Source organism: Ahaetulla prasina, chromosome 1 (assembly GCF_028640845.1).
Source record: "Ahaetulla prasina isolate Xishuangbanna chromosome 1, ASM2864084v1, whole genome shotgun sequence".
Classification (NCBI taxonomy): domain Eukaryota; kingdom Metazoa; phylum Chordata; class Lepidosauria; order Squamata; family Colubridae; genus Ahaetulla; species Ahaetulla prasina.
In genome coordinates, this window is record NC_080539.1 from 270,412,447 (window position 1) to 270,431,837 (window position 19,391).

The 19,391-nt window shown below is 37.0% G+C and overlaps 1 protein-coding gene across 2 annotated transcripts in view; it reads right to left on the reverse strand.

Moving 5' to 3' along the window:
• INSC (INSC spindle orientation adaptor protein) overlaps positions 1 to 13,988 on the reverse strand; it is a 143,225-nt gene extending 129,237 nt beyond the window's left edge. Inside the window, exons 1-2 of one of the 2 annotated variants that reach the window (XM_058159135.1) lie at positions 13,619 to 13,988; positions 11,741 to 11,882 (exon numbers count right to left, since the gene is read on the reverse strand). The gene's annotated coding sequence lies outside the window, so the exon portion shown is untranslated. The remainder of the gene's footprint in view (positions 1 to 11,740; positions 11,883 to 13,618) is intronic. The other variant, XM_058159126.1, reaches the window with a different exon arrangement.
• Positions 13,989 to 19,391: the final 5,403 nt, after the last annotated feature.

Genomic DNA, 19,391 nt, shown 5'->3' on the forward strand with positions numbered 1-19,391 from the left:
GACCAGAAGTGAATAGAAGACATGAAGGTCCATTTTCTGAGTTAAATGAGCCTAAGATAAAAGTGCTTTTGAATTTCTGAATATTTCAAGAGTTATCGTCAATCTGTCACTTTTCAAGAGAGTCAGCTGAAACTTAGCATTGATAATGTCTGGCTGAGAGCTTACTATCTGTGTTAGGATCTCATCCCAGTCTCCCTAAAAATAAACCAGCTGTAGATATTGTGATGCTTCTCCATTAATGCCTATGGATGTGCAAGTGTTTAAAATCCAATCTCAAAGTAGCTCAGATCAGTTCAGTTGTTTAACTCAGAGCTCCCCAACCCTTCACACCTTCTCCGGTTCATGGAAAAACCTGTCTCCACGGAACCAGTCCCTGGTGCCCAAAAAAGTTGGGGACCACTTCTCTAATGCTTGCCTCATCCCCTTTTCTTTACCCCTCTCTCCTAAGGTCAATACCATTGCTCTTTGTTATTAATGCTCAAATTGAGGCAGGGCTTTGTCACTCTCTTATATACTGGATAAAGGCACTCCTTGAGAAAAGGATGAAGATGAGAACAGAGTGATCACTGAAGCATTTTTGTGGTAAACTTCTTGGAGTGGGTGCTGATACACTCAAGGAATAATGTACCCATAAAAGAGAAGAGAAGAGAAGAGAAGAGAAGAGAAGAGAAGAGAAGAGAAGAGAAGAGAAGAGAAGAGAAGAGAAGAGAAGAGAAGAGAAGAGAAGAGAAGAGAATTTTATTGGCCAAGTGTGATTGGACGCACAAGGAATTTGTCTTGGTGCAGTTGTTCTGAAGTGCAGTGCTGTATAGCATTGTTTTGAAGGTAGGAGTTGAAACAGTTTATGTCCAGGATGTGAGGGGTCTGTAAATATTTTTAAAGCCCTCTTTTTGACTCGTGCAGTATACAGATCCTCAATGGAAGGCAGGTTGGTAGAAATTGTTTTTTCTGCAGTTCTAATTATCCTCTGAAGTCTGTGTCTGTCTTGTTGGGTTGCAAAACCAAACCAGTTATAGAGGTGCAGATGAAAGACTCAGTAATGATCCAGGGCAATCATCCAGGATATTGCAAGTATGATTGTGAGACCTGGGTGGTGAAAACAGATATTGTATAGGAATACCTGCAATTATTCTCAAGGTGAAGGTAGAACTATATTTTGTTCTTCTATTCATTTTAATATTATGCAAAATTCTTGTGTCCTTTCCATACTGGAGTGTGCGTCCATTAAGGTTCTCCTGAGAATTATTACTGAGAATCAAACAAGTAACTCCAAAGGAGAATATATGGTGCAGATTTCTTTTTTTCTCTTTTTAGTGTCTTAGCTTAACCTTAGTGTGCCGTGCATTCATCTTTCTCCTAGGTGATGGTCTGTGAACAATTATGTCTTGTTGCAAGAGAGCCTCCACACTGCATAAAATAATATCAGCATGCTTGAGTAGCCTCAGGCTTTGGTTGTGCTTGTGCAACATTAGCCCCTGATTTACAGTATATTGTGTTTTCCCATGAGCAGCACTGTCTCTTCACCTGGAGGACTTTGTATTTTTCCACTTAAAATAATATCTGCCCATTATTCCAACTTGTCAAGAAAGATCCTCCTAAATCATTGTCCCTTGAGGGGTTTACTATCTTGTCTGTGTCATTTCCAAATCTGATAACTATCCAAATCATAACCATGTCTTACAGCACATTTCCTTCAACAGATCTCTGTGGTACACCACTCAATACTTATTTCCAGCTTGAAGTGCACCCATTGATTTAGATGACATCAGTGGTGCATCTATCGGTGGTTGCATGGCCCAGCCCGCATGTTACCAGCGAAAGTAGAGAAAACTGGATCTAATGGCAGGTTTTATCAAATGTTTTACTGAGATCAAAGCATATCATGAGTACCATATTCCCATGTCCAACTAAACTGGTCCCTTCATCAGATTTATCATGTATATCTTACTCTTGATAAACCCATGCTTGCTCCTGCCAAGCAATGCATTCTTTCATCAGTGCTCAACACCATCTGTTCCACAGTTCTGCCTGGTATCATCATGAGAAATGAATAATGATTTAGCCATTCGCCAGAGCCAGTGAGGTCTCGTAAAAAGCTGTTAGCATATGGTCTCATTGTATTTTACAGATCCAAGGTCATCGGGCATTTCCATTTCACTGCATGCTTAATGCTATTTGCTTGAATTTAAACATCCAATTAGTGGGTATCTGAGTTTCATTTGGAGGATTATTATTTATAGAGATTGACAAATGATTAAGAAAAGATATACCGAATGATCCAGGTGGAAGTTGTATCTAACAGAAAGAGGTCCAGACTGAGTAAAGTCATCTGCAGCGCTTGCCTGTTAACTATATCTTCAAAACAATCAAATGTAAGAAAGTCAATTCTAGTGTTCTATTCTCATTGTGTCCCACCAGATAAAAGCCCATAAGCAGGGGCTAACATGTCTTATCTCAGGACTTCCAAACAAAAGTGCATGCTCAAACAAGTCAAGAGCATCAATAGGCAAGACAATTACAATAAGGAGAGTCCAACCCAGAATTCCAAGTATATGTAGCCTTTTTTTTTTTTGTTTACATTTATACCCCGCCCTTCTCCGAAGACTCAGGGCGGCTTACAGTGTATAAAGCAATAGTCTCATTCTATTTGTATATTTTTACAAAGTCAACTTATTGCCCCCCCAACAATCTGGGTCCTCATTTTACCTACCTTATAAAGGATGGAAGGCTGAGTCAACCTTGGGCCGGGCTCAAACCTGCAGTAATTGCAGGCTTTTGTGTTCTTAATAACAGGCCTTACCAGCCTGAGCTAAACCGGCCAGAGTATTAAGCAATTCAAGATCAAGCTAAACCTTAGAAGCATATTGACCTTGGTATGTAATAAAGCAAATGCAAATGACATTGTTTATTGTTTGGGCTGTTCCAAGAGAGTCTTTTTGATTGTGTGAAAAAAATACTTTAATCATAGTGAAAGAATTGCAATTACCTATTCATATAAAAATTAAGTATTGTAGGCCCAATTGGCAAAAGAAAGCTCAGGACTGTATTGGTTGAAAACATGCAGAAGAGGCCTTCATCCTGTACTAGCTATGGCTAAAATGATGATGATGATAAAGGCTATGATATGATATATGATGCAATATAAATATAAATGTTTGTTACGCTATATTACATTATATTATTATTTTTCTTGAATGCACTTCTAAACCATGTTCATTTTTCCAAAAATCATATTAGCTGTCAAAAATAGAAGTCTTATTCTCACTTATTTCTAAAAACCTTTAGAATAGAATAGAATAGAATAGAATAGAATAGAATAGAATAGAATAGAATAGAATAGAATAGAATAGAATTTTTTATTGGCCAAGTGTGATTGGACACACAAGGAATTTGTCTTGGTGCATATGCTCTCAGTGTACATAAAAGAAAAGATACGTTCATCAAGGTATAACATTTACAACACAAATGATGGTCAATATATCAATATAAATCATAAGGATTGCCAGCAACAAAGTTACAGTCATACAGTCATAAGTGGAAAGAGATTGGTGATGGATTAGTAAATTTAAAATTAAATTAAATTTAGTAAATTTAAGATTAGTAAATTTGAAAATGGAATTATGGAAAGAATGAGTCTTCAAAGCATAACAGTTATAGAGCCTTTTTTGGCACACAGTTGTATAAATGGTACTAAAATCCACTATGCAAAATCATTCCTAGAGGAAACAATTTTATTCATAAAATAATTGCCTTAACCTCTTTCCATGAGATTAGACTAAATACAGCTAGTGTTTACTGTATATCTTCAAGCACATTCAGATGAATTTTACATCAATTAATGGTACGGGCTAATAATTACATTGCTGTTATTCTGCTTGAAATTATTTTTGTGACTTTTAAGTATTAGCTGTAATTACACCAAACAATTTTCTTATTGCAATAAGAAAGCTATTATCACTATTGGTATCACTTAAAAGAAAGATTGGAGGGAAACAGTTGTAAATAAAGAAAAACAAGATTAAAAAGTATGAAAATAATTTTGTTATACTAGCTGATAGGTATTAATTTCAGAGTCTATATAGGCTAACAAATTTATTTTAAAATTAACTAATGGAAAGTTAATTATTTTATTTAGTTAATCAATTCAATTTACTTAAATTGTTGATTTCTTTAAAATAATTATTTTTAGGACAATAATGTGGCTCACGAGATAAAACAATGTAAAGAATACATGCCAAATTTACTCAAAGCCTGTGATAGGAGTAGCATAGACATTCCACCCATCTATCTTTCCAAAGTGTAAAAACTACAAAACCACTGCAAATGCTATAAAAACAAAGGTTGTAAGAATGTCACACAGGGGAGAAGGAATGCTTAGCCCTCTTGTAATCTTATCACTTATTGGAGAGAAATAAAGAGCACTGTGGTTAATATGGTTAGGACAGTGGATTGGAGGTTAGCAAATCTGTGTTTGAGACCTGAGTGCTGCTGCGGAGTGAGGTGAGCTCCTGTCTCTTGCTCCAGCTCTTTGATGAAGTCATAAAAGGAGCCCCCACAGACATCCCTCTGGCAACAGTGATGTCACTAGCTAATCCTTTCAATTTGGAAGCACCTTAATGTCTCTGACTTTTTAAGGCCATCCAATTGCCAAGTGATTCTGACTGGCTTATAGAGGATTTATAAGGAAGGATATGAAAAATAAGTATTACAACAATTCATGCAATCATGTTGGAGACCAAGACAAACCCAAATACACACCATTTAGCAGGTTCTCTATTGATCCAGCCTAGCAGCTGTGGAAAACTGGATCTTTCAGGTCCTCTGAAAAGAGTAGGGCTATATGGACTTCAGGAAGGATGCTCTTTCTTACACATACACACATACACACAGTCACACAACCAATTTTCTCTTATTTCTTGTTATTCTTTTAAAAATCTATTTTTAAATGGTTTATGCTTGAGAGCTACATGGAATTCATCACAATATCTTTTTTACCATGCTATTTATTCCTTCCCTTCATCACAGAAAAGAGATTTATCATGATCCCTAATTATGTTTTGAAGCATTGTAATGTGGAATGTGTGAGTACAATCCCTTCCTGGATTAGTATCCAATGGGACAAGGGGAGAATTTCTCTCCCTTCAACAGGTTCCCTACCTGAGAGGGGCTTCAGAAAACAGGTGAAGCCACCTGGGCCTTGTGTTAGAGGGAAAAAGAAAATAATAACATCACATGATTGTATCATTACATACAACCACAGTTTCTTCTGGAAAAGAGTAAAATCAGGCCTTTGAACCTTGCATGCACATAGGAATACATGTTTACTCTACTTAAACCTTAAAACGTTAAACCTTAAAAGGGTACTTCTGATCAGTATATGAAAACGAATCTTACTATATTATGTAGCATTGTGTAGCATTACTACATTATGTCTTCAAAAGAAAAAAGTCCAGTTGCCTCCTGAAAAAGCACCTTTAGAACAACCATGACCTGAATGATTGAGAATCTCTACAGACTTTTAGCTATATAATTTGGGATGAACACCCTTTGAATGGTGTGGGAATAGAAATGGATTTCCAGAGCAAAAAATGCCAGATTACAGGAACCAGGAGGTGACCCTGAGGACACAGATAAACCTCCAAATGCTTCAATGACCCTCTAAAAGGATGCAAATGACCAGCTGTCTGCAAGGAATATGAATCCTTTCATTCCTCATCATCCAGTCAGAGCTGAAGAAACTTCTTGGATGAGAAGTGAAATATCTTCAAAAGAAGACCAATTGCTTCCTGAAAAAGCACCTTTGGGACAACCATGACCTGGATTACTGAGAATTTCTACAGACTACATTATGTAGCTTTTTTATTAAAGTGAAAAGAAAAAATAGTGTTGTTGCCATATGAAAGAAGTGGAAGTGTGGTTAAAGATAAAATGTGGGAGGGGACCCTGATATCCCAAAATTATATGTCTGCCAGCACTCAGGTCAATGAAAAAGAGACCCATGACAAAACTTCCCCCCTCCAAACAAACAAACAAACAGCCTGGAAATCTAGCACAGCTCCTAATCTAATATCTTCCTCCAGAACAATCTTCTTACATGGTACAGACAAAACCTTTACAAGCATCAGGGCTTACATTGTGCATTGCAATCGGACAAAGCATGAATATTCCTCCGATCACATGGCAGTGCAGGCCACTAAATAAGAAATGAGAAAAATCTTACATAAACCCGTTGTAATTGTCGTAATTTCAGGGTATTCCAAGCCAAGACATCAAATCCATTTTATCTGCTGCCCAGTCACAAGAAAGCAAAAGCCATCTTCCCCGTCAGAAAGATAATGAGGATAAGGCAAAAAATGTTTTCTATTTGCCAGTTTAACAAGATGAAACATTTGCTCTCTGCTTGGTGTAAAGTAACAGCAAGCTGATTAGACCTGATAGTGATCCTCCCTAGAGGATTCCAATGAACAAGTTCACAAAAGGAGCAGGTCAGAAAAACTAGGGAAGTAAATGATGAGACGGGGAAAGAGATGAAAAGGAGGGTTTTAATAGCCTTGTCTGCTAGACTTGCCAAGATAAAATATGAGGGTTTCTTGTTTCTTTCTTTCCTAATATTTTATCTGTTTAAAATATAACTGTTTCATTGGGTAGTTGGCTGCAGGTTCACTCTGAACGTCCGATCAATGTAAATTCTGAGTAGAAAAACGTTTTAACCAACATTTGCTATTTTTTAAGTGTTGAAATAGAGCCTAAAGAACTCTTTCTCTCTCTCCCTCTCTCTCTCCTTTTATTCACACAGTTTGGAAACCCTTTTGAAGCTGCTTGAGGTTGTGTGAATTATTGATACCATGTAAAAGCCCAGAATGGACTGTCCCCTTCTGTCTATTCCTCTAAGACAGCCTGGTCACTTCTCTAATAACTGCGTTGGCTCTGAAACCACCGTACGGTATATTGTCAAGACTTTTCCTAGCCTACGTATACCCAGATCTCCTTTAGAAGATTGACGCCTTGCTGATCCTGTCAAAAATAAACATATAAATAAACACCTACAAGCGTAAGAATGACTTATTTGCTTTGGAGATATTTATGGAAGAATTTCAATAATAATCTCTAAAAGCCTGATAAGAACCCCCTTTGCAGAAAACACACTAATATCAAGGTTTGACCTAACATTTATTATATTTACATGTCATATTTCTACAAAAACCAGGAGTAAAAGCAGTTAATGATTAAAAAAATAGTATGCACATTTAAAATATTGCACATATGGGTTTTGCTAACTAAACTTGAAAAGAGGTTATAGGCTAAACAATCCTGCAATTATTTTATCCACTTCTTTTTTTTCTTTTTTTTTTTAAAACATTTTGTCAACATCCTCCCAATATTCTGATAAAACTGATAATTTTAGCAATAAATTGTCTTTTTGTTAGACAATCTGCTGTTTACATCTTAATCTTGGTTAAAGGCTGTAGGGCAAGGACAGCAACCTGGGACCTTCCAGATGTTCAGACCACTGCCCTTTTCTGCCTCTCAGACACAAAGGATTGTGGGAGTCACCAACTCAAACAGCCAGAGGGCTCCAAGTGAACAAGCTTATTCTGTTTTCAAGGCCACATTCAGCCTCCTGTAAAGTCCTGAACTTCACACTCTCAGAAACAGATGAGGCTGGTGGAAGAGTGGGAGAGACAGTGAAGACACAACCTGATGTGTGATTATCTACTTTTTCTTTGATTGCATTCCACCACATTTGAATCCATTACCCTAACCTTCCATTCCCACCTTTTTATTTTGCTACTTTTTTAATAATGCTAATTATATTCTTATCTCATGTTAATTACACTTAAGAATTGGGTGTTTTCAATGTTAGAGAAGTTTGGTACTGTTTATGCACAATGCATTCTTTAAAAGCGGGGCATTGATTTTTTTTAGACATTCTCCTGACTATAGCAAGACATTTCATCAATCAGTCATTATTAGACACTGTTAAATAACTGGATAATTAATGTTTAAACTATTTCTTTCCTGACCTTCAACTTCCAGAGGGAAAAAGGGAAGCCCTCAATAGCAACTGCATCTCTTTCTTTAAGCTGCATCTCTTTCCTTAAGATGCGCAACTGGAAGACATTTCAGAGGGGGCTATGAATGCTTAGGTCTGATGCTTGGGAAAGAGCATTTTGCAACCTGCCCATCTCTGTTGCCATGTATGTCATTTGTAACCAGTGATGCCATCTCTAATTCCTGTGTCAGGACTCCTAGTTTCAGTGATCAGTCTTTCAAATCAGAGACAGAAGAAATATGTCTGCATAACTCATGCTACAGTGCCCCAGTAATGAGTATGATCTCCATTTATTGCTCTTCCTGCAGATAAATTCCAAAAGTCACATATGAACAACCTGGGTTGTCACATACTATAGACACCCTCAAAGTTATTATCTGCTAAGCCATCAAGTAAAATCAAGCTATTAGAATAGCTCCCCATTTGTTATATGTTTCACTTTGCTTCCTGTTGTAATTATGGGGGGGGGGGAAATCTCTCAACAGAGGACAGCTTATATCCATGGACATAGGCTCTTATTGTACAGGCTACCATATGTAGCTATGGAAACATACAATGGAATGTTTTCCCTCAATCTCAAATAAGTGAAATCCCAATTCCACTTTTGTTACCAACATTTCAGAATCTAAAAGACTCTACTGTCTTTCATCTGAAAATTTGAAAATTTCATTGCGTGATTCATTGCCATTATTGAACATCCTACTCTCTAGAACTCAAACAATATAGCAAGTGTTCCTCATAAAATTATGCCGGTGTCTAGTAAGAAACCAAATTATGCAATCAAGACAGATGCAGACAAAATTTATACTAGCAGTCAGAAGAAAAGGGCTGGGATATTTTAATGTGATCTTTTGCATTTTATAGTAAAGCTGATGGATTAATACCACTCACTCTCAATTTATTGGTAAAAAGCAGAATAATATAGATAAGATTAATGCCAGAGCATATTTGTTTAGTATAATTTAGTTGTACTTTTAAGCTTCTAATAGATTATAGTTGGGCGGGGGGCTGAAATTATACCCCTAGCAGCAATTGCAATACTGGCAAAAAAGTCATAAAGCCAAATCAATTTCCAGAATGAATGATCAAGGTTGAAGTGAACAAGAGGGTGTATTTGGAAAACACCACTTATCTGGATCCATTTCAACTGGGCTTTCAGCCAGCATGTAGAATTGAGACTGAATGTTAGGTGACCTGTATTTAGAAACGAAAGAGAATGGTGTAGCCCTATTAGTTCTCCAATATCTCATTGTCATTTCCAAACACCATTGATCATCCTGGAGTATCCCCCCTCTTCCTCTTTTCCAATTCCCAGAGCATGCAACATTATATTGTCAAAATTTAGCAATGGTCATGTAAAAATGACATTATTTTATTGGCTAATTTTCTACGTTTTTGTAGGAAAAGAACAATATTATTTAATTTGCTTTTTAAATTGTAGCATGTTTATTAAACTTACTTGGTTTTTAAAAACACTCCAAACGTCCCAAATGGGGAGAAAAACCCAAGTTTAATTTGTGTTCCCTCTAATAATGTTATCACATAAGGGCACGTCAAATTTTTCAACTTTCAATTTCCAAACATTAGGGGTGCTCAAAAATTGTGACATGCCTTGGGGCTTGCAAAGATATTGTGGTTACTTTAATATAATTTAGATGTGCTTGGTAAATAACTACATAAATATTATAACTTTTCAGACCAGCAATTCCCCAGCAAACAATTCAGATCACCAATTTCCCAGTACCATCAAAGAAGAACATTATTCTGTGTGCAGTGAGCCGGGTGGAAAATAATTTTATCATTTCACAGAAAGGCTCAAAAACAGGAAAACCTGCTCAAGTGATTGCAGATAATCTGGTGAATTACATGAAGAAGAAAGGCATTGACAAAAGCTTGAAGGCCATTAGAGGAAATTCTACAAATATTAATACTGACTGTGAAGGTGGCAGCATGACTGGGTAAAGGTCAAGCCAGAACATCCACTCTGCTGGAACTGATTGACTGGCCTGAAGGTGTATATGAGCCACCTTTGATGTGCAAAGTGATTATAGCGGAAATAAAGACGTTCATTCACGAACCAATGCAAGAACCACAGTGGCCCCGTCATGCCCAATCAATAGAGAGATGTGTGAAACAGGTTACAGAGGCAGCAAGCAGAGTGTATACGCATGAGAACCTGAGGGTTATATCAGAGGCCAAGAAGCAAGTTGGCGGCTGATGTCGAAGAACGAATCAAAACAAGACTTGATGAAACTCGCTTAAACATTTTTGTAACTCAGATAATTGATTCCTGATGTTAGTTTATGATTGCATGGATTATTTTTTTCTTAGCTAGATAAGACTCACGCAGAAAAAAAAAACTTTAATTTTTGTAGCACAAGGTGTAATTTTGAGGAGATAAAGTTAGCAGTATGTGTGGGGTATATGATCAGACGTGTTGTATATTCCATACCAAGCTAAATGTTCTACAATTGCAAAAATAACAACAGATTTGAATTATGTGTTTAAAAACAAGTATTTTTAGAACCCCCTCACTGAAAAAAATGCAAAAATTAATTTTCACCCCATTAAATGTCACATGACCATGGCATCGTAAGAACTTTTGAAATAGTGAAGCCTTTGGCCTAAAAAGAATTTCCACCAATAATGTTCAAGAAGCACTAGGGCAAATTATCTAGAGTGTAATGTCACTGGCATGCTAATAATATTTGTATCTATACTATCTTGCCATCTACTTGCATACCACAGTTAGAGATCAAGCTTGATAATGGGCTGGATGAGCACATACAAGCTTACATTTCATCTAGCTCATGTAGGAATAATGTTGGCCAGACCAGTTTTACCCTATTCTAGATTAGGGTTTCACTTCTACTGAAAAAAAAGGCACTTTTGGCAGCACCTCCTGAAGTACAGCTGCCTTTGAACTTCCAGAAACTGTTGCTGCAAGCATTAAGAAGCAAGGCGAACCTAACAACATAATGCATGTGTATAGCTTAATGACATGATCAGACTAATGCAAAGTGCTTTATTTGAAATAATCCTTCAAGAGAATTCAAAAGTTTCAACTGATGTTGAACCGCTAGTTTACCACATGATCACTGGAATATGTTGAAAAATCACAAAGAGCTGCCAGTTATTTTCCAGGCACAGTTCATGTGATGGAATGTGCACCTGCAGCCGCAGAGGGGGAGGATTTGGCCAACTCAGAGTTTTCCCAGAAAGAGGCCCAGTTCAAGAGACTTTGGAACCCCAAGCTGGATGGAGGAGAGGGAAGAGGATCACAATAGCCACACCTTAGAACCTTTGGGGATATAGCTAGTAGTTTAGAAAGTGAGAGCTTTAGTTCAGCAAGATTCTGTCCATTAGGCACAAGCAAACAGAGGATTGGACTCAGCTGGATCTCACTGTGTCTTCCCTGCACTTGAGCCTGACAGTTCAAGACAATCTTTGAAGCTCTACATAATTGGTTTTTGTCACACTTTTAAAAGAAACATTTTTAGCTGAGATTCGTACCTTCTTACATATATTACAGGTAACTTAGTTGGAATCCTAAATGGTACTGAGCCTTGACTCAGGTGGAAGATAGGATATGATCACACATGCTTATTTCTTTTTGACTACCCTTTGCTGGCACACAGTTCTTCCCCATACTCTAAAGTATCCAAATTAGGACTATGGAGATCTTACCCTCAGCTGGGCACTCTAGCCAAGATTGGTTGTCTGCTCATCTGAAAATCTGAAAATCTGCTACCAGGTTTTCTGCTATTCCTCAGCAAAACCAACCCCTTGCCATCTTTACAAAGTTTGGTTTTTTCAGCAGATAGCACCACTAGGTGAATAAAGGAGAGAAAAGAAGGATTGAATGAAATAATTATCTTGGATGGGAAGAATGGAAGGGGTTTCCTCCCCGCCTTTGAGGGGCAAATTGCCTGGGGAGGAATTAAAGCAGAAAGGCTGAACAAAGCAAAAATTAAAACAAAATGGACATTCAGCATTTTGGGCAGGACTTCTGTGGAGTACTTTCTCATTTTCCTTCTTTAAAAACACTTCTGTAGACTGAAGAAATGAAGTCAAAAGTAGTTTGGTGTTTGGGGCTGACCTTTCACCTTTCTGATATCTCGTTGAAAGATTCGGCGCTGGAATACAAAGAAATCTTGACCACAGAGAAGCTGTTTGCCCTGCCGTCTGCTCATATATTGCTCCCTCATATTCAAAATGAATATGTGAATAGAACTAGAAAGGAAGAGAACTGGATGTGTTCTCTGAGGTTCTGAAAATGTAACTCCCAAAATCAGCATTTTTAAGTTCCTCTTTTCTAGGAATTAGCTGCATGGAATTTTAAACACTTATTTGGAAAAAAGAGCAGGTGCTTGATTATAATTAGCTTCTTCTCTTTAAGGATTTCTTAGAGAAATCATGTCAAACTATTATCAAACCATAAGTAAACTCAAGTGACCCTGCTTACTTTTCTGATCATCCGGTGTGCAACTAAATTTTGCTTAAAAAAATGGGGTACAGCAAAGAGATACATCCATGGCTGAATAGTAAAAAATTCTCTGAAAATATATAGATGTGAATTGTATGGGATATTTCTTTTTCTTTCAGCACATGCCTATCTTATTTTCACACATACACATTCAAAACTGTCTATCACCATACATATGGTGGCATTTCCGACTTAACACATATCCTGTTCACACATTCACATTTCTGCATTATCTCCAGTTAGTCAGAATATAAACTCAGTTCTGTTCATGTGAGTAAGATGATTTTGAGAGTTATTCGTTTACTTTAAAAAAAAAGCATACTGTTGTTTCATTCTTTGGCCCCTTCATAAGAATTTACCACATACAGTATTTCAAAACCATTTTTTTGTTGTCAATAAAGTTATAATGAAATAAATACATCTAAAACAAGCAGATTTAAATGCCTTTATCAAAAAGACACCCCCCAAAATACAGAAAAATCAAATTACAAATGCTTTTGAAAAATCATATGACAATCTATTCTAATACTGATGAGTATTTAGAAAGGCAGAAAGGGGCAGATGTGGTTTGTAATATTATCAGCATTTGAAAAGATGGTTAGCATTAACAGAACTTGTTACTACATTGGTGAATTTTTACCAGGAAGTTTTGTATTAAATCTTGCAATAGCAAGAATACGGCTGCTGTTGATCCTTCCCCTTTTTTTTAATCCATTTTTTTTATTCTGCAGCTCATCTGGAAAAACTCTGTTTTCTTTGCCTTCCTAATGACTCAATTAGCTTTATGAGGCTTTTTATGCCACTGGAGCCCAAGCAGATATTGAGAGTGTTCGGAGCAGTTGTAAAGTAGAATCCTTAATCAAAACTTTTTGATTAACTTTTATAGCAAGACTTACCACTAATTTCTGCTCTTTGGCTCTACTTAAGAGTATGCTATTGACAAAGCTGGGGAACAGTAGAAAGATACACTTTTAGAAAAGCGGCTGTAATTGCAATTTTACAGCCAGATTACTAAAGGATGTTTGTAAGTTTTCCAGCTGTACATTTTTTTAAAGAAAACCAAATAAGAAAATGCTCACCCAACTAAGAAAATGCTGGTGTGTTCCACGAGTACAGGAAAGCCAAAACAATCGAACGATAAGTCAGAAAAACTCAAGCAGAAGCAACAGATGAAAGCAGCCACGAGGCAGGGCAAACCCCCTTCTTCAGACACTTGCTTGAAGGTTCTTGAAGACTAAATGCAGGGTATTTTAAAAGAAATGGCTTTCAGTAAAGGCTACATCCTCCTGTCAATCAAACACTGCATAGTTTCTCCTAGGCATTAATCCAAAAAGACGTGGAATCATTCTATTTTTGTCTCCCATTGCAGTGGAAACATTTTTTACAGATTTGTGGCAAGGGCTTGGATTTTTAGGGTGGTCAGTTAGAGGAGGAGAGATGTAATTAAAAGCTCTGGTAAGGTTAAACCAACTCAGGGAAAAAGGACAGAACATATTTTTAAAGAGCAAGATAAGTAAAAATGCAAGTTCTTTGTAATAGCCAATAGAAAGAATGGAGTTCATTGCTAAGGGGAAAAAAGTCTGTTATGAGATACTTGCATAATCTGTTATTGCAGCTATAATCCCAAGATTTATAGAACTGTCACATAAATCTTAAATTTCAATTTGTTTAAAATTATATTCTTGGCAACCTTACATACACAGAGTAGGAGATCATGTTAGAGGTGAGTCTTTATAAACATTTATTTTGTCTTTTTTCCTAATCTCTGCCTTAAAACATTAAAACCTTTATATCTTTGCAATATATTTTGTATGGGAAGAAGGCTTTGGGAAACGTTCAGAACTAATGAAACCCAATCTGATCAGCAGTAGTTTGTCCATTACCATTTGTTTAGTGTACTAAATTCCTGGACTTGGAAAATAAAATGCAAAGATGCAGGAATGCTTCTTCCATTGATATCATCACCCTTTATATTTTTATATGACAAAAAGAGTGATGTTTTACTTTATTGGACTATAATTCCCTGATTCTTTTCGAGACCTCCAAAATATGTTCACCAACTATATCAAGCTATTTTTTTCCTGCTGAACATCACTTGACAATTAAGGTCCAAGAAAAAAAAACAAATGCCCATCAAATGACCTATCCATTTGGGCCAGTGCCAAGTGGCAGGATTTTGGAAGCTCTGATTATCTGTCTTAGATCTCCTGCTACTCTTTCATGATGTTTTGCCTACAAAAGGACTCTGCATTTTTAGTGAATATAGGACTAATTCATTACCTCTACAATAAATAGTTATTATTATAGGAAGCTCAGAGGTAAATTAGTTTGTCTGCAAAGACACTTGACATTGCTTAAAATAAATTTTAAAGTTCACTTACAAATGAAGGCAAATATACGTATCCCAGGATAATGTTGCAAGATCCAATCTGGGTCAGTCACCGGGACCAGTAGAGAGAAGTTCCCTGAAGATCAGAGGTGATATTCAGCCAGTTCGAACCAGTTCACCCGAACCGATAGCAGAAATTGCAGGTGGGGCTGCCCACTCTATGCCATCCTATTTAGGCATGTTTTTGAGCCTGAGCACATGCCCGGAAGGCGCACACACCCGGAAGGCGCATACGCAAGCAAAGCACATGTGTAGAAGGCTGGGCGCATGTGCGAAAGGCAGGCATGTGTGTGAACCGGACGTGTGTGCGCACGGCAAACCTGCAGTAACATAATGTGAAACCCACCACTGTTGAAGATGGGTTCCAGCATGAGTCCAAAAGCTTGGGAGAGTAAACCTCTGGTCCCAGTGACCAACCCAGATTGATCTTGCAAAGTTCACTTATTATGAAAAAAAAAAACCAATTCAAAATAAAATAAATGCATTCTGATCACTTCACTTATCAACTTATCAAGGTGGATAAGAAATGAAATATACTCCATTTTCAGTGACAATTCCAACTGTTTGATAAGATCCATACGTCTTACCATTCTGCTTGATGCAAATGTGTCCATTGCTTGTTGATAAAAACAGCCTTGGCATGTGCTGGTGACTGAAGCTTCACAGAGAACATAGTGAAAACAGATATTTCACATACCAGTATGATTCTGAGCTAAAGATCTGTGTATGTCACATCTGTGTATTGCACCCATGATGCAACTCCTAGGTCTATCTCCTAACTTTAAGGGAAATCATAGGACATCAATTGCATCTTTTGACTGATTTTTCTGAAATGACCTGCAACTCAATCATGAGATTGTGTTCATCATTCATGGGTCATCCCTTAGCAAACTAGGATAAACAACCAAAGCAAGGCAACTCTCTTTGTCAAGTTCTAGCAGTAACTGAAAGAGCCTTTGTTTTCTAAGCAGCAGTTGTCTCCACTGACAATTGCTAGTTATGGCCACAATATAGTGCATTTTGGATCAAAAGCAATATGTAGTTGCTAAGGAACGACAGGCCGTGAAAATTCTTGTCCTCAAGTCCTGTGGGTTTTTTCCATGCATATCTTAGTTGCCAACAGTGGGAAACAAGATACTTTTACTTAATTCAGCATAGTCATTTCTGTTCTTATTTGCCTTATTTTTACATTTTCTCTTTTCTAGCCTGAAAACAAGCCTTCTCTGATCTCTGTTTTGACTCTGTTGAACGCTTTTGCATTGGGAGAAAGAAGTTAATTTTGTTTTTCCATTCTTGAATTTATAAAAAATTTAAGTCTCAGAATGGATCAGTATACGCACAGGCCTTATAAATTTTTATCCATGGATTCTGATATAGATGTGAGAGTTTCTTGCAGGATAATTTACATTTTTCTCACTATGGCTTCAGCAAAAAATAATGTCTCTCTTGGATTTCAAGTCAACAACCTGGGTCGTATTATCATATGTGGTGGAAATGCACAGAAGCCAAAAAATACTGGACAAAAAGATGTATGTGGTTGGAGAAGATGATACAACAACATATTGATTTGAAACCCGAAATATTCTTGCTGGGGATTTTACCAGAAACTTATAGTAAAGAGAATGTATATTTGATTATCCATGTAATAACAGCAGCTAGGATTGTATTTGCACAAAACTGGAAAAGCGAAGAGATCCCCACAGATGAGAATGTGATTAGGAAAATATTAGAATGTGCAGAAATGAATAGGTTAACACTTGCGATTAAAGAAAAGGAACAAACTGAATTTTATAACGTATGGGAACTTTTTTATCAATGGTTAGAGAATAAATATGAAAGTTAGAAATGAAAGTAGATTAGTGAAATATAAAAAATATACTAATAGAATTTAATAAGTTAAGAGGAGAATTGTTACAGTATTAGGCATGCAGTGTATATCAATAAGTTTAAGAATAGATTAATAATGAATATGGTAGTAAATTTCAATTGTTTGCACAAGACATTTGTACCCTAACGACACACTGTTTAATGGAAGATGGATTGTTTGTATTAAAATAAAATAAAAAAATTACCAAAAAAAAGGATTTCAAGTCAACAAATGATTATTTAGGGCAGAGCATAAACACAGTTTATATTTAAAAAAAATAGATAGTACTTTCCATCAACACCATGCTTGACCCACAATTCATTTTTCCCAACTTTCCACTTATTTCTATGCTTATATTTCTTGTCTGACATCCAAGGAAATAACATAACTGAATTATTTCCCTGTTTGTTGGGCCCCATCCTGTCTCCACCAGAACTTCATGCCTAGGAATATATACTTGGAAAATAATATTACTTCTTTTTTTTATCCCTGCCCAGTAATCTACAGTTTGAAGAAAAGGAAATGCCACCCTTCTACTTATCATTATTACAGATCCTGTTTCACACCTCAACAACTGAAAGATGGAGAATTAAATAATTGCCCTTTATGCTGTTTCTGTAGAATAACCACCAATGACCATCACTTTACCAATAGCATATAATTGAAACAAGACTATTTACTTCATGTATGCACCAATCAGGTGAGTCAGATCAAGCAGATTTTATTGGTGATAGAATTTGGCTGGCTGCAAACATAATCCTTGCCTCAGAAGACTTATGGTCACTCTTTGTTACCTGTTTGACCAAATAAGCAATTACTCCAATTCAAACTTTTTTGCATAATGAAGCAAGAAGGCGGAACGTCACTCTGCATATTGGGAACCCAGAGCTTCATCCAAGATCTGACTCAGAGGTGGGTTTCAGCAGGTTCTGACCAGTTCTGGAGAACCGGTAGTGGAAATTTTGAGTAGTTCGGAGAATCGGTAGTAAAAATTCTGACTGGCCCCACCCCCATCTATTCTCTGCCTCCCAAGTCCCAGCTGATCAGGAGGAAATGGAGATTTTATAGCAACCTTCCCCTGGAATGGGGAGGGAATGGAGATGTTACAGTATCCTTTCCTTGCCATGCCTACCAAGCCATGCCATGCCCACCAAGCCATGCCACGCCCACCAAGCCACGCCCACAGAACCAGTAACAAAAAACTTTGAATCCTACCACTGATCTGACTAGACCTTAGATAGCTTCAACTCAAGGTAAGCCCTAAATCAGTGCAGTTTTTTTTTTCTTCCAGTGTATGTTCTGGTTTACTGCCCAAAGGCAAGTTAGAAAAACTGTTACTTGCTGAAAGCAAACCAGAGTCTCTAACACAGCTTGTCTGAATTAAGAAATGTCCAAGAAGACCCCAGTCCTGATATGTCATTCCATTCATTTCCAAAGAACCATGCTACAGAAATTATGCTATGGGAATTTTAAATTAATGAATAAATGGTGCTTCATTAAGTAAAATTCTTTGGAGTGGGGGAGGAGGAGGAGAATAAAGAAGGGGAGGAGGAGAAAGAGATATAGTTAACTGAATGCTTTACAGGTTAGCCTTAAATGCAAAGTCTTGTTTGTTTTAAAACACTATTAGTTTACCCAACCTTTTGAACAAATGGAGAGATTAAAAGTTTTCACTATCTCCCGGATTTACTACTGACTTGATTTGTGATGATTTGTGTCACAAGTGCTAAAAGTCCATTTGACTAATTTATTTTTCACCCTCAATCCCATTCTTACTTGTATAGAGAAAATGTTGAGATAACTCTGATTAGAATCCATCAACCTAGTCACTGAAGTCCATATTTAGCAGAATATTTTTTTCTATAAACTGAAACACAGCCATTAAGTGGATCTAGAAGCTAGGTGTTTAAAGGGCAAGTAAAGTTTACTGAGAAATACCATATACATGCTATAACAGAAAACCCGCATCACTGAGTTTCACTTCTCAGGAGGGAGGGAGGGAAGGAAGGAAGGAAGGGAGGGAGGGAGGGAGGGAGGGAGGGAGGGAGGAGAGGGAAGAAGAAAGGGAGGGAGGGAGGGAGGGAGAGGGGATAATGTTTTGAGATAATCCTGGTCCTAATTCTCCAGCTCATTTACAGAAGTCATTATTTAGCAGACAATCTATGCTTCCTATCAAAAGAATTGAGTACTTTCATCTGAGGTTTCTCTTCTCTTCTTGAGAGAAACCTCAGAGGTACTAAAAAAAATTTCTGTTTTACAGTTTAAACTTCTGTCTCATTAGACTTTATTCTGCATCCTATCAGAAGAATAGAGATTGACTTTGGATACTATCCTTGTTTTCCCCAAACATTAGGCTAAGAATTTGAATTAAACATTTAGTGGGATGAAAAGAATTCACAAAGACTGTTTGGGGAACTCTCCCAGGTTCTAGACAGAGACCCTGGACCGCCCCCCCCCTTTTAAATAAGGTTCTGTATTTAAACTGGTGGGTCGATATTTTTCCTTTGACACAGTACAATTAATCAGTAAAGCATGGTGCCAAGAGTGATTTCAAGTTTTTCCAATCTCTTCACACAATGGACAATTCCTTCAAATG